The sequence below is a fragment of the Crinia signifera genome, chromosome 1, assembly GCF_055691185.1.
Source record: "Crinia signifera chromosome 1, ASM5569118v1, whole genome shotgun sequence".
Classification (NCBI taxonomy): Eukaryota; Metazoa; Chordata; class Amphibia; order Anura; family Myobatrachidae; genus Crinia; species Crinia signifera.
Genome location: NC_139217.1, coordinates 451,420,044 through 451,439,720, shown reverse-complemented (window position 1 = coordinate 451,439,720; position 19,677 = coordinate 451,420,044). Strand labels below are relative to the sequence as shown.

Genomic DNA, 19,677 nt, shown 5'->3' with positions numbered 1-19,677 from the left:
GTTTTCTCGTGACACATTGTACTTCAAATTAGTGGTAAATTTGGGTCGATACAGTCTGTGTTTTTTTGTGAAAAATACCAAAATGTCGTGAAAAAATGGAAAATTTTGCAATTTGCAAAATGTTAAATTTTCTGCTTGTGAGACAAATAATCATACCACTCAAAATAGTTAATAACTAACATAGACCATATGTATACTTTATGTTTCCATCATTATTTCAACTTCCTTTTAATTTTTTTGGACACTAGGAGGCTTACAATATGAATATCAAATTCTCAAATTTTCAAGAAAATTTCAAACACTGATTTTTTTAGGGACCAGTTCAGTTCTGATGTGACTTTGAGGGACTTGTATGTGAGACACCCCCATAAATGATACCATTTCAAAAACTGCACCCCTCACAGTATTCAAAACAGCATTTTGGAAGTTTGTTAACCCTTTAGGTGTTTCACAGGAATTAAAACAAAGTGTAGGTGAAATTTCAAAATTTCATTTTTTTTGCAGATTTGCAATTTTAATACATTTTTCTAAGGAACACAGTACATTTTACTAGAGAAATGTGACTAAAAATTGATTCCCCCAATTCTTTTGTTTTCATAAATATCCTATATGTGGCCCTAGTGTGCACGTTGACCAAACCACAGGCTTCATAATAGAAGGAGCACCTACTTGATTTTGGAGCCTCCTTTTTATGAGATTATTTTTTAGGCACCATGTAGGTTTCTAGGCACCATAAGATGCTAAAATTTAGGAACCCCCCCACAAGTGACCCCATTTTGCAAACTACACCCCTCAGGGAATTCATCTAGGGGTATAGTGTACATTTCAAACCCCCAGGGGTTTCACCAATTGTGGTACAACTGGGCAGTGAAAATGAAAAATTAAATTTTTTACACAAAAATGCAGTTCTGGCTCAAAATTTTTCATTTTCAGAAGGTATGAAGGAGAAAAAGCACCCCAAAATCTGTGCCCCAATTTCTCCCGAGTACGGCAATGCCTCACATGTGACCAAAAAATACCATTTGGGTGCATGGCAGGACTCAGAAAGGAAGGAGTGATTTTTGGATTTTGCAGCTCAGATTCTGGTGGAATGTTGGTGGGTGCTATGTCGCATTAGCAAGACCCCCAAAGCACCAATACAGTGGAACCCCCCCACAAGTGACCCCATTTTGCAAACTACACCCCTCAGGCAATTCATCTAGGGGTATAGTGTACATTTCAAACCCCCAGGGGTTTCACCAATTTTGATACAACTGGGCAGTGAAAATGAAAAATTACATTTTTTTACACAAAAATGCAGTTCTGGCTCAAAATTTTTCATTTTCAGAAGGTATGAAGGAGAAAAAGCACCCCAAAATCTGTGCCCCAATTTCTCCCGAGTACGGCAATGCCTCACATGTGACCAAAAAATAGGAATTTGGTACTCACCGTTAATTCCCTTTCTCCGAATCCGTAGGGGACACTGAAGTCTACGCTGGGGAATAGAGTGGTGTATCGGAGGAGTCGGCACTTTAAGAAACTTGAACTGTGGTATGGCTCCTCCCCCTCTATTCCCCCCTCAGACCTCAGTCTTAGTTGACCGTGCCCGAGAGGAGAAAAGAGACCAGGGAATCCCAATAGAGAGAGAGAGAAAGAAATTAACAAACCAAAACGAACAACCATACTACTCAGTAGGCTATCAACAACACCCAGACGCATGCATAACCAAACATAACTGCATGCGCTCAAAATAAATCCCCCCCTTTAGGCCTGAACAGTGCCGGGAGGGTGTTCAGTGTCCCCTACGGATTCGGAGAAAGGGAATTAACGGTGAGTACCAAATTCCTATTTTCTCCTTCATCCTTGGGGACACTGAAGTCTACGCTGGGGACGTCCCAAAGCCATCCCCACGGGTGGGAAGGCACTGGGCATCCTGAAGCACCGCACGGCCGAAACTGGAGGCAGAGGCCGCAAAGGTGTCAAACCTATAAAACTTAACGAAAGTATTAGGGCCCGACCAAGTGGCCGCCCTACATAACTGTGTCAGGGAAACTCCCCTGGCAGCGGCCCAGGACGGCCCCACCGAACGGGTGGAATGGGCCGAGATCCTGACTGGCGGTGACTGTGAAGCATGAAGGTAAGCCTGCTTAATGGTGAGACAGATCCACCTGGCCAGAGTCTGTTTAGACGCTGGCCAACCTCGCTTTGTCGAAGAATAAAGGACAAAAAGTGAATCCGACCTTCTGAGATCCTTGGTCCTATTCACATACACCTGCAAGGCTCGGACCACGTTCAGCGAGGCGGAATCTCCCGTAAGAGCTGGAACCACGATTGACTGATTCAGGTGATAAGATGAAACCACCTTAGGCAAATAATCCAACCTGGTCCGAAGCTCAGCCCTGTCCGGATGAAACACCAGGTAGGGTGACCGACATGAAAGAGCGCTAAGATCGGACACCCGGCGTGCCGATGCTAACGCGAGCAGTAACACCGTTTTCCAAGTTAACAACCGCAAATCAATAGAGTCTAAGGGTTCAAAAACACTTGACTTAAGATAATCCAAAACTAAAGAAAGATCCCAGGGTTCCTCCGGAGCCCGCACTGGGGGCTGAAGGCGGAGAACCCCGCTCAGAAACGTCTGCACCTCAGAAATGACGGCAAGACGCCTATGAAAGAAAACTGACAATGCAGACACTTGTACCTTAAGGGACCCTAGGCGCAAACCTGCCTTAAATCCGGCTTGCAGAAACTGCAACAACCTAGACAAAGAAAATACAGCCGTGGGCAAGTTACGGCACTCGCACCACGCTACATAGGCCCTCCAAATACTATAATAATGCCGTGAAGTAACCTCCTTCCTGGCTCTTATCATAGTGGGAATCACTGACTTAGGAATTCCTCGTCTGCTCAACAGTGCGGCCTCAACAGCCATGCCGTCAAACGAAGTTGCCGTAAGCCTTGGTAGGCGAACGGCCCCTGCTGTAGAAGATCGTCCCTTAGAGGTAGTTGCCAAGGATGATCCATCAGGAGCCCCTGAAGGTCGGCATACCAAGGACGACGAGGCCAATTCGGTGCCACCAGGATGACTGTGGACCTCTCCCGCTTGATTCTTCTGAGTACCAGCTGAATCAAGGGCAACGGAGGAAACAGATAAATGAGAGAGTAGTTCCAACTCGCGGTCAGCGCGTCCGTCGCTACCGCCTCTGGATCCCGAGACCTGGAACAATACAGCCGCACCTTCCGATTGTTCCTGGAGGCCATCATGTCCACCTGAGGCATCCCCCATCGGTGGGCGATCTGGGCAAATACCTCCGGATGTAAGGCCCACTCCCCAGGGTGAACATCCTGGCGACTCAGATAGTCCGCCTCCCAGTTGTCCACCCCGGGAATGAAGACCGCCGACAAGGCCAGAGCATGCCGCTCTGCCCATTGCAGAATTGGACGTACCTCCTGCATGGCTCCGCGACTGCGCGTTCCGCCCTGCCGGTTTACATAAGCCACGGCCGTGGCATTGTCCGACTGAATGCGAATCGCCTTCCCCCGGAGGATCCCGTCCGCATAGGACAAGGCCAGACGAATCGCGCAAAGCTCCAAGATGTTTATAGGCAGCTTCGCCTCCTGAGACGACCAACGACCCTGGAAGTGCTGCCCCAACACAACAGCTCCCCAGCCCCGGAGGCTGGCATCGGTCGTGACTATCGTCCAATCCCAGATTCCGAAACGTCGGCCCTCCAACAAATTGTCCGACAGTAGCCACCACTGGAGAGAGAGACGGCTGCAGGGCGATAACACCACCATCTTGTACATGTGCAAGTGGGAGCCCGACCACTTCCTGAGCAGGTCTAATTGAAAGGTCCTTGAATGGAAACGCCCGAACTGCAGAGCCTCGAACGAGGCTACCATCTTGCCCAGCAAACGGATACATAAGTGCACCGACACTCTCCGAGGTCGAAGCACCTGCCGAACCAACTCCTGCAGGGACAACATCTTTTCCCGAGGCAGAAAAACTTTTTGAACCTCCGTGTCCAAAATCAACCCCAGGAATACAATCCTTCTTGAAGGATTCAGCTGAGATTTCTGGTAGTTGAGAATCCAGCCATGGTTCAGTAACGTCTGGCAGGTTACCTGAATCGCCTGCGTCAACAGATCCCTGGATTCGGCCTTGATTAGTAAATCGTCCAAATAAGGAACGATCTTTACTCCCAGAGAATGAAGCAACTCTACCATCACTGCCATTACCTTGGTAAACAGACGTGGCGCCGATGAAAGGCCAAAAGGCAGAGCCCGAAACTGAAAATGGAGATCCCTTATCGCGAAGCGAAGAAACTTCTGATGCGGGACGTAAATGGGAATATGCAAATAAGCATCTTTGACATCCAAAGATGCTAAAAATTCCCCCGGCTCCAGCCCTGCAACCACAGAACGAAGAGACTCCATCTTGAATCTGTGGTACGTGATATATACGTTTAAAGCTTTTAAATTCAATATTGGTCGAACCGAACCGTCCGGTTTCGGAACCAGGAACAGGGGAGAATAAAAGCCCTCTGTGCGTTGTTCGGCAGGAACCGGCATTATAACTCCTGCGGTCAACAGTTTCTGTACTGCTTGAAGAAGCAACTGACGGTTCAACTCCACGTGAGGCAACCCTATTGTAAAAAACTGGTGAGGGGGAGTACCGGAAAACTCCAGTCTGTACCCCTGCGCAATGACGGACAGAACCCACTTGTCCTTGCAAGACCCCTCCCAGGCCTGCCGGAAGTCCAACAGGCGAGCCCCTACTCTGGGATCCCCCAGGTAGGAGGGCCGGGAGTCATGCTGCGGGCTTTTCGGTTTGCTTGACGTCTGCGCGCCGAGCAGCTGGTCCTGAGGCAGTGGTTGTTCCACCAAACCCCCTGCCTCTGCCACGAGAAGCGGTAAAGGATCCTCTGGACTTACCTCTGAACTTAGGTGCCCCCCGAAAGGAGCGAAAGGCCGGCCCTTGATAAGGCTTTTTGGGAGGCGGAGTCGCGGAAGGCAGGAAAGTTGATTTGCCTCCTGTGGCCAGAGAAATCAACTTGTCTAACTCCGGCCCAAACAAGACCTCTCCCGTAAACGGAAGAGCCTCTACCGCCCTTTTAATGTCCGCCTCCGCTTGCCAGGACTTAAGCCACAAAGACCTCCTGGCCGTAATGGACTGAGCCGAAATCCTTGCCACCAGAGCCGCAGAATCCCTTGCAGCCTCTCCAATATACATTGCAGATTCCCGCATCTGTTCTGCTAACTGAATGAACTCCTCAGAAGAACCCTGATCATTCAGACCCTTTGACAAATCCTCCGCCCATTTCTCCATGGCCCTACTGACCCAGGAGATCACGAGAATGGGCCGAAGTGACACACCTGCGGTTGAAAAAATCTGCTTAAGCCCCGCCTCCAGACGCCTATCTGGCGCCTCCTTGAGGGCCACTGCTCCAGGAATGGGAAGTGCCGCTTTCTTGGAAAGCTTTGACACTGACGCGTCTGCCAACGGCGGAGTCTCCCATTTTGCCCTAGCCTCCGGAGCAAATGGGTAAGAGGCCTTAAACCGCCTAGATAACTGAAACTTTTTTTCTGGAGACCTCCAAATATCCAGAAGAGGTTTCTCCAATTCCATAGACTCTGGGAAGGTGACCACTGCCTTAGCAGACCTCCCAAAAATAGAAACCTGCGTCGGCGGCTCCTGCTCGCTAACATTGAGGGTAGATTTAATAGCCTGAATGAGAGCCTCTATACCCTGGGCCTCTTCCTGAGGAACGTCCTCTACAGGATCAATAGGATCCTCCTGAAACATATCCCCTTCCAAGGGGTCCCCCGGTTCGTCCTCTGAAGTATCCCCCTGTAACAATAAAGGAACACCTCTTTTCCTCGGGGGAGGTGGAGCACTTGCGGACCCCGAAGGCACCGCAGCTGCTTGGGCCAACGCCTTCACTGATGTAATCAGTTCTCTGGCCCAGGTAGGCTCCGAAGCAGACAAGGAAGCCAATTGCACCTGCAATGACTCCCTGTCCCTGCGAGATGCAGCCATCTCTGATGCCAGAGTGGCTAACACACTGGTAACTCCCTCAGTGTTCAGAATAGGGACCTGACTCTGCCCAGCATCCCCTTTGAAGCAATCCTTACACAAGGATACACCCTTCACATGCTGCGTAAACTGTTGCTCACACTTAGTGCATACAAACAGCTTTGGAGAAGCTTTTGACTGAGACTTGGTTGTCATGCTGCACACACACACACCCCTTACACACACACAGGTGAAAGGAGGTGAAATAAGCCAGACAAAGAGAGCCCCCAACAAGGACCCCACACCAAGAGCAAAAGCACCACACTAATAGGGGGAGAGGAGCGCACCTTCCCCGAATTAGGCCCACCTGATAAACTCTCCAGCGGGGAAGTCTCACAAGAGAAAATCCCCTCCACTCACCCAGCGCAGTATTCAACAATATCCAGGCTGAAGAGGGGGAGAAAGCGTCCTGCTGTCCTGTTCCAGTGAACTGTAGAGGCACAGCCGACAAGGGAGCAGCGTGGCAGGCACCGGCGTCTGGCGCAGAGGACTGCAGCTCGGACGCGACCACTCACTGGTCCGCCCCTTCCTCTCATCAGAGCGCGCGCTGTATACAGCGGCGCTGATTGGCTGTCTGCTCCCTGCTGGACCAGCGAATTAACCCTGGTCCAGCCGTCACCCAGCGCTATGCGCTCGCACGCCCTGCTCTCTCCTGCGGGCGACTAGGTCGCGGCCCCGTAACACAAGCCGCAGGCAGCTGTGGCGGGACCCAGACGCTGATGCGTCTGTGACCGGAGTCAGCCGCGTGCGCCGCAAGCGGTGCCGCTCTGACTCCCCGGAGAGCTGTCCCACGTTGCAGGCAGCCGGCACGCGCTGGCTGCCTGTGTCAAAAAGTTCAAAAAACAAGTAAAACAAAAAAGGCCCCAAACGAAGCCCTTGCCCAGGGATCCGACTCCTCCGGGCACTAAACTAAGACTGAGGTCTGAGGGGGGAATAGAGGGGGAGGAGCCATACCACAGTTCAAGTTTCTTAAAGTGCCGACTCCTCCGATACACCACTCTATTCCCCAGCGTAGACTTCAGTGTCCCCAAGGATGAAGGAGAAAATACCATTTGGGCGCATGGCAGGACTCAGAAGGGAAGGAGTGATTTTTGGATTTTGCAGCTCAGATTCTGGTGGAATTGTGGTGGGTGCTATGTCGCATTAGCAAGACCCCCCAAGCACCAATACAGTGGAACCCCCCCACAAGTGACCCCATTTTGCAAACTACACCCCTCAGGGAATTCATCTAGGGGTATAGTGTACATTTCAAACCCCCAGGGGTTTCACCAATTTTGATACAACTGGGCTGTGCAAATGCAAAATTACATTTTTTACACAAAAATGCAGTTCTGGCTCAAAATTTTTCATTTTCACAAGGAATGAAGGAGACAAAGCACCCCAAAATCTGTGCCCCAATTTCTCCCGAGTACGGCAATGCCTCACATGTGACCAAAAAATACCATTTGGGTGCATGGCAGGACTCAGAAAGGAAGGAGTGATTTTTGGATTTTGCAGCTCAGATTCTGGTGGAATGTTGGTGGGTGCTATGTTGCATTAGCAAGACCCCCCAAGCACCAATACAGTGGAACCCCCCCACAAGTGACCCCATTTTGCAAACTACACCCCTCAGGGAATTCATCTAGGGGTATAGTGTACATTTCAAACCCCCAGGGGTTTCACCAATTTTGATACAACTGGGCAGTGAAAATGAAAAATTACATTATTTTACACAAAAATGCAGTTCTGGCTCAAAATTTTTCATTTTCAGAAGGTATGAAGGAGAAAAAGCACCCCAAAATCTGTGCCCCAATTTCTCACGAGTATGGCAATGCCTCATATGTGACCAAAAAATACCAGTTGGGTGCATGGCAGGACTCAGAAGGGAAGGAGTGATTTTTGGTGGTAGAATGTTGGTGGGTGCTATGTCGCATTAGCAAGACCCCCAAAGCACCAATACAGTGGAACCCCCCCACAAGTGACCCCATTTTGCAAACTACACCCCTCAGGCAATTCATCTAGGGGTATAGTGTACATTTCAAACCCCCAGGGGTTTCACCAATTTTGATACAACTGGGCAGTGAAAATGAAAAATTACATTTTTTTACACAAAAATGCAGTTCTGGCTCAAAATTTTTCATTTTCATAAGGTATGAAGGAGAAAAAGCACCCCAAAATCTGTGCCCCAATTTCTCCCGAGTATGGCAATGCCTCATATGTGACCAAAAAATACCATTTGGGCGCATGGCAGGACTCAGAAGGGAAGGAGTGATTTTTGGATTTTGCAGCTCAGATTCTGGTGGAATTTTGGTGGGTGCTATGTCGCATTAGCAAGACCCCCCAAGCACCAATACAGTGGAACCCCCCCACAAGTGACCCCATTTTGTAAACTACACCCCTCAGGGAATTCATCTAGGGGTATAGTGTACATTTCAAACCCCCAGGGGTTTCACCAATTTTGATACAACTGGGCTGTGCAAATGCAAAATTACATTTTTTACACAAAAATGCAGTTCTGGCTCAAAATTTTTCATTTTCACAAGGAATGAAGGAGACAAAGCACCCCAAAATCTGTGCCCCAATTTCTCCCGAGTACGGCAATGCCTCACATGTGACCAAAAAATACCATTTGGGTGCATGGCAGGACTCAGAAAGGAAGGAGTGATTTTTGGATTTTGCAGCTCAGATTCTGGTGGAATGTTGGTGGGTGCTATGTTGCATTAGCAAGACCCCCCAAGCACCAATACAGTGGAACCCCCCCACAAGTGACCCCATTTTGCAAACTACACCCCTCAGGGAATTTATCTAGGGGTATAGTGTACATTTCAAACCCCCAGGGGTTTCACCAATTTTGATACAACTGGGCAGTGAAAATGAAAAATTACATTTTTTTTACACAAAAATGCAGTTCTGGCTCAAAATTTTTCATTTTCATAAGGTATGAAGGAGAAAAAGCACCCCAAAATCTGTGCTCCAATTTCTCCCGAGTATGGCAATGCCTCATATGTGACCAAAAAATACCAGTTGGGTGCATGGCAGGACACAGAAGGGAAGGAGTGATTTTTGGTGGTGGAATGTTGGTGGGTGCTATGTCGCATTAGCAAGACCCCCAAAGCACCAATACAGTGGAACCCCCCCACAAGTGACCCCATTTTGCAAACTACACCCCTCAGGGAATTCATCTAGGGGTATAGTGTACATTTCAAACCCCCAGGGGTTTCACCAATTTTGATACAACTGGGCAGTGAAAATGAAAAATTACATTTTTTTACACAAAAATGCCGTTCTGGCTCAAAATTTTTCATTTTCAGAAGGTATGAAGGAGAAAAAGCGGTACTTCTTTACTTTCACGGCGCCACTAGATAGGACAGATAGGACAGATAGGACAGATAGGACAGATAGGATAGGATACGATTTGTATGCGATTTGACATAAGATATCGCATAAGATATAGGATAAGATTTACTATCCATTTCATTACCCCACTATCCACTAGGGCGTGGAGTGAGAATAGAATAGTGTGGCGAGCGCAGCGAGCCACCGAGCCCGAAGCGTGGCGAGCGCAGCGAGCCCCGCGAGGGGACACGGAATGTATTTTATGGAATTGCATGCAAATGGCATGCGATATTGGGGACTTGCTTTCAAACAACATCCGTGTCCCCTCGCGGGGCTCGCTGCGCTCGCCACGCTTCGGGCTCGGTGGCTCGCTGCGCTCGCCACACTATTCTATTCTCACTCCACGCCCTAGTGGATAGTGGGGTAATGAAATGGATAGTAAATCTTATCCTATATCTTATGCGATATCTTATGTCAAATCGCATACAAATCGTATCCTATCTAGTATCCTATCTGTCCTATCCTATATCTTATGCGATATCTTATGTCAAATCGCATACAAATCGTATCCTATCTAGTATCCTATCTGTCCTATCTAGAGTGGCGCCGTGAAAGTAAAGAAGTACCGAAAAAGCACCCCAAAATCTGTGCCCCAATTTCTCCCGAGTACGGCAATGCCTCACATGTGACCAAAAAATACCAGTTGGGTGCATGGCAGGACTCAGAAGGGAAGGAGTGATTTTTGGATTTTGCGGCTCAGATTCTGGTGGAATGAATGGTGGGTGCTATGTGGCATTAGCAAGACCCCCGAAGCACGGTGAAATGATGAACCTAAAAATCCATAGATGTGTGGTATATTTTAAAACACTCCTTTATACATAGGCCGGGTTTGTCGGGGCAAGTGTCACACTGGAAAATAGTTTGATTTCTTATTCCCTTTTTATAGCAAACTTTGCACCTTTTTTGTGTCCTGCCCTTTTTTCCAGTGGAGGGGATTTCATCAGGAAAATGCTGCCCTGGTACAATACGGGGGCCAGTACTAGAAGTACTGGGGCCCTCTGCCTGCTGGTTCCCAAAAACTAGGCCCTTTATGACTTCCTCTTGAAAGTGCATAAATGTCCCCCTCTGGCCGGTAGAACGGAATAGCACGTAAGCGTTATACAGTGCCATCTGGATGATATACACGGCCAGCTTCTTGTACCAGATTTTTGTTTTCCGCAGGGCACTGTACGGCTTCAGTACCTGATCTGAAAGATCCACTCCGCCCATGTACCTATTGTAATCCAGGATACAATTAGGTTTTGAGGTGTGGGTACTGGTACCTCGTACAGGGACGGAGGTGGTACTGTCTCCGTGAATTGTTGTCAGTATAAGGACATCCCTCTTGTCCTTATATTTGACCAACAACATATTTTCGGTGCATATTCCCCTGCTTTCACCCCTTCTCATTACTTGGGCAATGTGCGTTTTTGGGAGGCCTCTTTGGTTCTTGCGCACAGTACCGCAAGCTGCTGTACCTCTTGAACCAAGGGCCTTAAACAGGGGGATGCTGGTGTAAAAGTTATCCACATAGAGGTGATAACCTTTATCCAGGAAGGGGTGCACTAAATCCCAGACAATTTTTCCACTAACACCTACGAGGGAGGGGGGGCATTCTGGCGGTTCAATTCTTGAATCCTTCCCTTCATATACCCTAAACCTGTGGGTGTACCCTGAGGTGCTTTCACACAGCTTATACATTTTTATGCCATACCTTGCCCTCTTACTGGGAAGGTACTGGCGGAATTTAACCCTTCCTTTAAAATGTATAAGGGACTCGTCTATGCAAATGAATTTATCTGGGATGTACATCTCTTCAAATTTGGCACTGAAATGATCAATGACCGGCCTGACTTTGAATAGCCGGTCAAAGGTGGGATCATCTCTGGGTGGGCACTGTGCATTATCGTTGTAATGCAAAAATTTAAGGATCGTCTCAAATCGAGCCCGGGGCATGGCCATACGGTAAAATGGGGTGCTGTACAGAACATCTGTACTCCAATATTGCCTAATTTCTGGCTTTTTTACTATGCCCATATGAAACACCAGACCCCAAAACGTCATCATCTCTACTGCATCTACAGGGGTCCACCTAGCAAATGATGACGTGGGGTTTTGAGCAATAAACTGCTGGGCATATAAATTACTTTGGTCCACCATTAAATTTATAAAATCATCAGAGAAAAATAATTTGAAAAAGTCAATTTCTCTGAGACCTGTGGAATCAAATTGGATTCCTGGCATGGCCAAAAACTCAGGAACCTGGGGCTCAAAATTGTCTGGTGGTGGGGTCCATACGAGATCAATTATTGGGGGGGGGGGGGGTCTCAGCTGCTCTACGGGGGCGTCTTTGAGGGGGTCCCTCATCACTAGAGGAGGAAGAGGAGCTTAAGACGAAGCCTTCAAATTCCCCGCTTGCATCACTGGCTGTGTCAGAGTCAGAGGCAAGCATGGCATATGCCTCCTCCGCTGAATACATTCTTCTGGATGACTGGGATGACATTTGGGATGCCATTTTTATTTTTGTGTTACTGGTAGTGAAATGTTTCAACACGTGTATAGTGTAGGGGGGGGTACAAACTTTATTTCAACCCGGGGGGTATGTAGTGTGTAGTGTGTATGTAGTGCAGAAAAAAAAAATACTTTATACAAAAAAAAAAAAAAATTGAAGGGGTTAAAAAAAAAAAAAAAATTGAAGGGGTTAAAAAAAAAAAAATTGAAGGGGTTAAAAAAAAAAAAAAAAAAAAAAAGGTCCTGCGCCAAAAATTGAGCACAGATGTTGGTCAGTTACGTCCGTCACTGAACAGCGCTCAAAGGCAACAGGAATTTGATCAAAAAAAAAAAAAGATCAACCCTGTGCCGAAAAAGCTGATCAGTGATGTACGTCACTGATCAGCGCACAGTGGCCACAGGACACCCACAAAATCACAGTGTGTGTAAAAAAAAAATTAAAAAAAGACCCCACAGCAGCCTCAAAAAAAAAAAAGGTGATCAGTGATGCGACACTGATTACCAGTGAGGGGCAGCAGGTGCACAACCTTTGGTGCAACTGACAGTGCAACTGGCAGCAACTGGCAGGTATATATAAAAAAAAAACCTCTGCACCCCCAAAAAGTTGCTGATCACCTCAGATATAGTGATCAGCACAAAAGGCGGGGGCAGCAGACACAAAATTTAGCACTCTCTATCACTCTCTGTCTCTATCTCTCTATCTCTCACTATCTATCACTCTATGACACTGCAGCAGCAGCAGCACTGACAGTTATATATATGAAAAATAACCCCTGCACCCCCAAAAAGTTGCTGGGGGTGCACAAAATGGGGGCAGCAGACACAAAATATAGCAGTCTCTATCACTCTCTGTCACTATCTCTCTCTATCTCTCACTATCTATCACTCTATAACACTGCAGCAGCAGCACTGACAGGTATATATATATATATATATATATATATATATATATATATATAAAAAAAAACCTGCGCCCCCAAAAAGTTGCTGATTTATACTGATCAGCACAAAAGGGGGGGCAGCAGTCAGTTATATAAAAAATATATAGCACAATCTGTCACTATCTCTCTATCTCTCTCTATCTCTCTCTCTCTATCTCTAACTATATCACACTGCAGCAGCACAAAATATAGCACTCTCTGACACTATCTCTCTCTATCTATCTCTCTCTATCTAACGCTATTACACTGCAGCAGCACAAGTTCACAGGAAGTCACAAGTAGTAACAGGATCCAGGAAGCATCCAGCACACTACAAGCAGTAATGAAGCAGTGATCAGGTAAGTATTTTGCTCAGTTCAGGTCAGTATACTGCGGCAGCTAGGCACGGTGACCGCACTGCACGCAATTCCAGACCGGAATGGCGTCTGCAGTGCAGTCACCGTTAGTTTAAAGCTCCCTCCTTGGCTGTGATTGGTCCGTCGGTCCGACGAACCAATCACGGCCTTTGGGGGCGGGCGGGGTGAGGTGGGGTGACACCAGTGTCACCCTTACACCCCGCGGTGATTGGTGCTGTACTTTACAGCACCAATCACCTCCGATCGCGTGTCACCGGCGAACGTTATTCGCCGGTGACACAGAAAATGCTGTAATTGGCTGTTCACACTGAACAGCCAATCACAGCGATCGCCGACGGGGGGGCGGCATCGCAGCCCCCCCTGGGCATGCAGGGACATGTCTGCTGTCAGGGACAGCAGACATGTTGAAACTGTCACCGCGTCTATAGACGCGGTGACAGTTACAAGCCATGACGTACATTTACGCCATGTGTCGGGAAGTACTTCCCGACCATGACGTAAATGTACGTCAAATGTCGGGAAGGGGTTAATATATTAAAACATAACCTTTACTTAAAGTCATGTCTTACAGTATCCAAAGAATGCCAAAAACTTTCATTACAGGTTAAGGATCCGTTATCAACATTTTTCCGAAAACCAGTTTTTAGAATGTTGGGTTTTTTGCTAAAAAATGGGGACATGATCTGTAACCGGCACTGCTGGGGACATGATCTGTAACCGGCACTGCTGGGGACATGATCTGTAACCGGCACTGCTGGGGACATGATCTGTAACCGGCACTGCTGGGGACATGATCTGTAACCGGCACTAAATAGGTTTTTAAACCTTGTTTCATGCAAAAAAATAACATATATTTGTGTATTTCATGTGTATGAAGTGTTTATACAACAAAAATTACGTTTGTGCATACACGGGTCCCGTCCTCAGGATACCTCATTGAAATATAAAAATATCCTGAAATACGGAATACTTGGTTATCTAAAATGCTTCTGATCTGATAAGGGATACTCAACCGGTACACCCTTAGAAAGGATTATCTAAGATATAAAATAAACTAGAATTAATAATCATATACCACATGACTGTATTTGTTTTCTTGTATTATTTGAAAGATGCAAAGCCGCAGTTGGCCGTAAGTGGGACCATTTTGGATTGTGGCTGTGTCTATTGCAGAACACTCCCGAAAGTTTCTCCAATCACAAAGTACATCAAGTAAATGTATTCTTTATGCTGACACAGGGCACAGATTGCTTAGTCAGGAGGTATAAATTAAATGTGGAGTTACACACCGTGCAGAAAAGTGAGCACTCAAGCATAAGAGAACAATTAATAATAGAACATGTTAAAGGATAAGAACACTTCAAGGTTGGTCATATTAGGTCCAAATATACATCATTTATAACAGAATGTGGTACGTGCCAAAGATACAGGACAGGCGGTATTTCATACCCTACCGTCCCCTAGGGCGTGGAGGGAGAACATAATAGCGAATGGCGAGTGCAGCGAGCAAAGCGAGGGGACGCGGTACACTGAAATTCAGGACCTTTGCTGCCTACCTTATTCCCTTTTCAGATCGCCAACGTAACCCGGGTTATTTCCTGGTTGAAGTTTGATGTGAAAGCACCACATCAAAAAAAAATAATAATAATGCAACACTCCCAAAATGTCAGGATGACACTTTATGCATGACGGACCATATATGTAAAGGATTTACCACGGGGTGTGACCAAGCTCCCACACACTTGAGCCTTGATTCTGGTACACACAGAGGAGCAGTGATATCTGCCCGCAGCCCATATAATAATATACAGAGGGGACAGTCACTGATACACACAGAGGAGCAGCGATTTCTGCCCGCAGCCCATATAATAATATACAAATGGGGACCGTCACTAATACACACAGAGGAGCAGCGATATCTGCCCGCAGCCCATATAATAATATACAGAGGGGACAGTCACTAATACACACAGAGGAGCAGCGATATCTGCCCGCAGCCCATATAATAATATACAGAGGGGACAGTCACTAATACACACAGAGGAGCAGTGATATCTGCCCGCAGCCCATACAATAATACACAGAGGGTCCAGTCACTAATACACACAGAGGAGCAGCGATATCTGCCTGCAGCCCATACAATAATACACAGAGGGTCCAGTCACTAATACACACAGAGGATCAGTGATATCTGCCTGCAGCCCATATAATAATACACAGAGGGTCCAGTCCCTGATACACACAGAGGATCAGTGATATCTGTCTGCAGCCCATATAATAATACACAGAGGGTCCAGTCCCTGATACACACAGAGGAGCAGTGATATCTGGCCGCAGCCCATATAATAATACACAGAGGGGACAGTCACTAATACACACAGAGGAGCAGTGATATCTGCCTGCAGCCCATATAATAATATACAGAGGGGACAGTCACTAATACACAGAGGAGCAGTGATATCTGCCTGCAGCCCATATAATAACATACAGAGGGGACAGTCACTAATACACAGAGGAGCAGTGATATCTCCCTGCAGCCCATATAATAATATACAGAGGGGATAGTCACTGATACACACAGAGGAGCAGTGATATCTCCCTGCAGCCCATATAATAATATACAGAGGGGACAATCCCTGATACACACAGAGGAGCAGTGATATCTGCCCGCAGCCCATATAATAACATACAGAGGTGAAAGCCATTATGTGTAGGGTTATATTACTGTAGGAAACCCGCCCCGGGCGGACATAGAAATAGATAGGACTATAAGTGACTTACTGTACAGAGGGGTATTCTCAGGCGGTGCTCCCGGAACACATTACCGGATCACTTCGCTGTATACCGGCGGCTCAGCGGCCCAGGAACACTCACTGACAAGACAAGATACGATGTTTGGGTGCGTCACTTCCTGTCGGCTTCCGCCCCCTTACCGTCCGTCACTTCCGGGTAACTTCTGCCCTGATCTAATGACTGCTGAAGTCGCTTGGTAACTTCCGCCCTAATTCTCGGACGGCTGCTTGCTTGATGTGCAACGGTGTCTACTACTTTGTCTTCAATGCAGGCGCCATTTTCTCAGTGTCTGCATTCTATATAGTGCTTTTAAGCCCTGACCACAATCCCCTCATATTTAAGTACTACTCTGTATACTGTAGATCTCCTTGGTTGCACACCAGCTCATAGTCCATGCTAGGGCCTGTGGTTACCACACTGTGTCTATGAGTTCCTTTTGATTTATTATTGGAACAATTTGCTAGCTTCTGCAGATTGGCAAAATGAAAGACAACAAACAAGGACAGTACTCAATATTAATGAATACCTCCCAACATGCCCCAGGAGGGATACAGAGCTCTGTTTCTGGACTTCCCTCTCAATGTATGAGTGTCATCACCTGTTTTAAACGGATTCGGTATGAAATCCCGACGGTCGAAATCCAGAATGGGTCATAATACCGACATGGACAAAATCCCGACAAGGACAAAATCCCGACAGGTTCAAAATACCGACATATAGAATGTACAGGTGAAACAGTCAACATGACTTACCGTCGACATGTCGCGAGGTCGACATGGGTTTTTTCACTGTTTTTTTACCTGAATGTCGACACAATCGACATGGACACAGTTGAAATTGAACCGCAACCCCTCGCTTCGCTCGCGATGCTTCAGACACAGTGCCTCGCTACGCTTGGCACACTATTTTATTCTTCCACTCGCCCTAGTGGATGGTAGGGCATGAAATACCGCCTGTCGGCACATGTCGGGTCAAAAAACAGTGAAAAAACCCATGTCGACCTTGCGACCTGTTGACGGACGATATATCGGCCGATTTATCGAAAATTGGCCAATCGATCCAAAAATCGTTCTAGTGTGTGGGCACCTTAAGATCAAGTGTAGTATCTGTTCTTATCAGTAGGTATGGACTGGACTCTGGCAGAGAATAGAGAAAGGCTGGACTGAGTAGCTGCTCTGATGGGCGGAGGGTGTGGGACCCCTCTTTTTTGCCTGGGAGTGGTGAAAAGTCTGGCTGAGTACCTTCACCTCTGCCAGTGGTAGGAGGTGTTGTTTCTGTAAACCCACTGGTGAGAGGGGGGGGAGAAACACTGGGCCTAGTAGTTTGGCTCTCTTGACGGGGTTCGTAGCCCCCGAAGGATGAGACAGCGAAAGGCTCAGTCTAGTATCCATTCCCAAGGAGCGGAGAAAGGCTGGGACTGAGTAGATGGCTCCTGTTCCAGAGGTTCGTAGCCTCTGATGGGGAGACCGCGAAAGGCCCAGCTTAGTACCTTAACCTTGGGATCGGAGAAACACTGAGACTGAGTAGATTGCTCTTCCGAGGGGGTCGCAGTACCTAAGGGCAGTGGCGGAACTCCCGGAGGCAATGGAGTCATCTGCCGCCGGGCGTCAGGCTTAAAGGGGCACTGGCTCCAATGCCTCCGGTGTTGCACTTAGTGCCGGTGCTGTATTTATCTTATTAAGCGGTGCGGCTATGTAATGCAGCAGGGCGCAGGCAGGCGCCCCCCGTATCCTTGTGCGCAGTGGTGTGGGCGGGCGCAGCCCCCCCCCCCCATCCTTTTAAGCGCCGCTTACTAAGCGGTGGTGCGGGCGGGCATCCCCCCTCCCTGTAGCCAGTGCGGCCGGGCACCCCCCTCCCCGTAGCCATGTGCGCAGCGTAAGCGGTGGTGCGGGCGGGCATCCCCCCTCCCCGTAGCATGTGCGCAGCGTGCCATTCCTCCCTGTCACCTGGCCTGAGCAAGCCAGCCAGTAATGAGCTGGGACTCGGGAGTCGGGCAGAAGACAGTCCACTCCACACAGCCAGCGAGTGTGCGAGTGTGACTGTCACGAAGCAGGCAGACGGCAGCTGTCATCTAAAAGCCGGGAGCTGGGTGGGAGATGCTGCAGCAGCAACCTTTGAGGGTAAGTCTATGAAGCCCCTCTCTCCCTGACATATTCTCTCTCCCTCTCTCTCTCTTTTTCTCCCTCTCTCTCCGTTTCTCTCTCTCTCTCTCCCCCCTTAGGGGGGGGGGCACCTTTTTATCTTGCCTCCGGGCAATGTACACAAACTTACGCCACTGCCTAAGGGAGTCAGTCGAAAAGCCCAGTGGAGTACCCATTCCCATGCCAGGGGCTGGAAAATGCCCTACGATGAGAACAGAGAAACCTTGGTCGGACGCTGATTGGTCAGTTGCTTGGAGTCCGAGGCTGCACTGTGCCCCCGGGGAAACTCGGGGGTACCGAACATGCACGGGTGATCCCAAAATCACCATGCACTAGTAAGCACTTGCACTGCGCACTTCCCTTCAGGTAGCGCTGCACGTCCTTTCCTCGTCCTTTTGGATGGGGTAGGACAATTTTTCACACCCCCACCCCGGCCTTCTGGCTGAGGTCTTTATTATTTATTTCTCTTCCCCTCTCACGTTCGTCACTTTTCACGTTCCGTGTTTTTTGTAGTTTTGTCACGTTTTTTTGGGTAGTGTGGTCGACCCTTTCGGGCCTTCTATTTCCCCAATGTGCCGAAGCTCTCGCCTTTTGGGGAGAGCTTCGGTCCCCCGAGGACGACCCCGAGCCGCAAGGCGGAGGGAAGTCTACTGAGGGTCTCTCCAAACCTTCGGGTGGGTAGGACCCACCGTCCTAACCCTTCCGGGAGTTGAGGAATGAGGGTCTCTCTAAGCTTCGGCGAAGAGGACCCACCGTTCCCTATTTTCCCCTCTTCGGCCTTATGGTTGAGAGGGGTTAGGGGAAAAACGGGGGCCCGTCTCCTTCGGGAGATGGCCCAATTCGATCGCACGGCCCCCTTTGCACGTGTTTAGGCACAGCACTGGTGGTAGGGAGCACACCTCGGGCTCCTGAGTTATAAAAAATGTTATTGATGGTTTGTTCCAATGTCCAATGGGTCACCCAGCAGTGGTGAGGATCCAATATCTACTCATCATCACACCTGCTGCTCAGCGCTTCCAGACACTTCCTTGGACCTGCCGCTGCACAGTCCTGTACCTAGGGCCGGCGCCACCACTAGGCAGCTTTAGGCATTCAATAGGAAGGAAAGAAAAGATTGTCACTAATTCGGCGCACCTGAGAGAAAGATTTTACTAAAATATAGCTTTTATTGGTTTATTTATTAAGAACTGCGACATTAAAAACACAAAAATAAAGGTAAGACAGGGTAAGTATAAAAGGGGATTTGACCCCGCGTAGTGTGTCCCCTCTATCCCCAACAGGTCTGTGGTAATTCTTAATAAAAGATACTGTAGGATTGGATCAGCGCTTTTGATTGTTGGGTATTCTTAAGATACCTTCTAATTGGTTAAAGGGCGAGTGATAAGTATATGTGTGGTGCTATTTCCAGCGTTTTGACAGTTTGCTGCGATATAGCCAGGTATATTATATCTCGCTGTTGTTTGATAGGGCACATACAATAAATTGTTTACAGAAACACAATGTGTACCCCTTGAATCATCGGCTGT

At 48.0% G+C, this 19,677-nt stretch overlaps 1 protein-coding gene across 2 annotated transcripts in view; it reads right to left on the bottom strand.

The window, feature by feature from the left end:
* The window catches only part of LMBRD2 (LMBR1 domain containing 2), a 50,155-nt gene extending 34,000 nt beyond the window's left edge, over positions 1-16,155 (bottom strand). For both annotated transcript variants that reach the window (XM_083154797.1, XM_083154805.1), the window contains exon 1: positions 15,999-16,155. The gene's annotated coding sequence lies outside the window, so the exon portion shown is untranslated. The remainder of the gene's footprint in view (positions 1-15,998) is intronic.
* Positions 16,156-19,677: the final 3,522 nt, after the last annotated feature.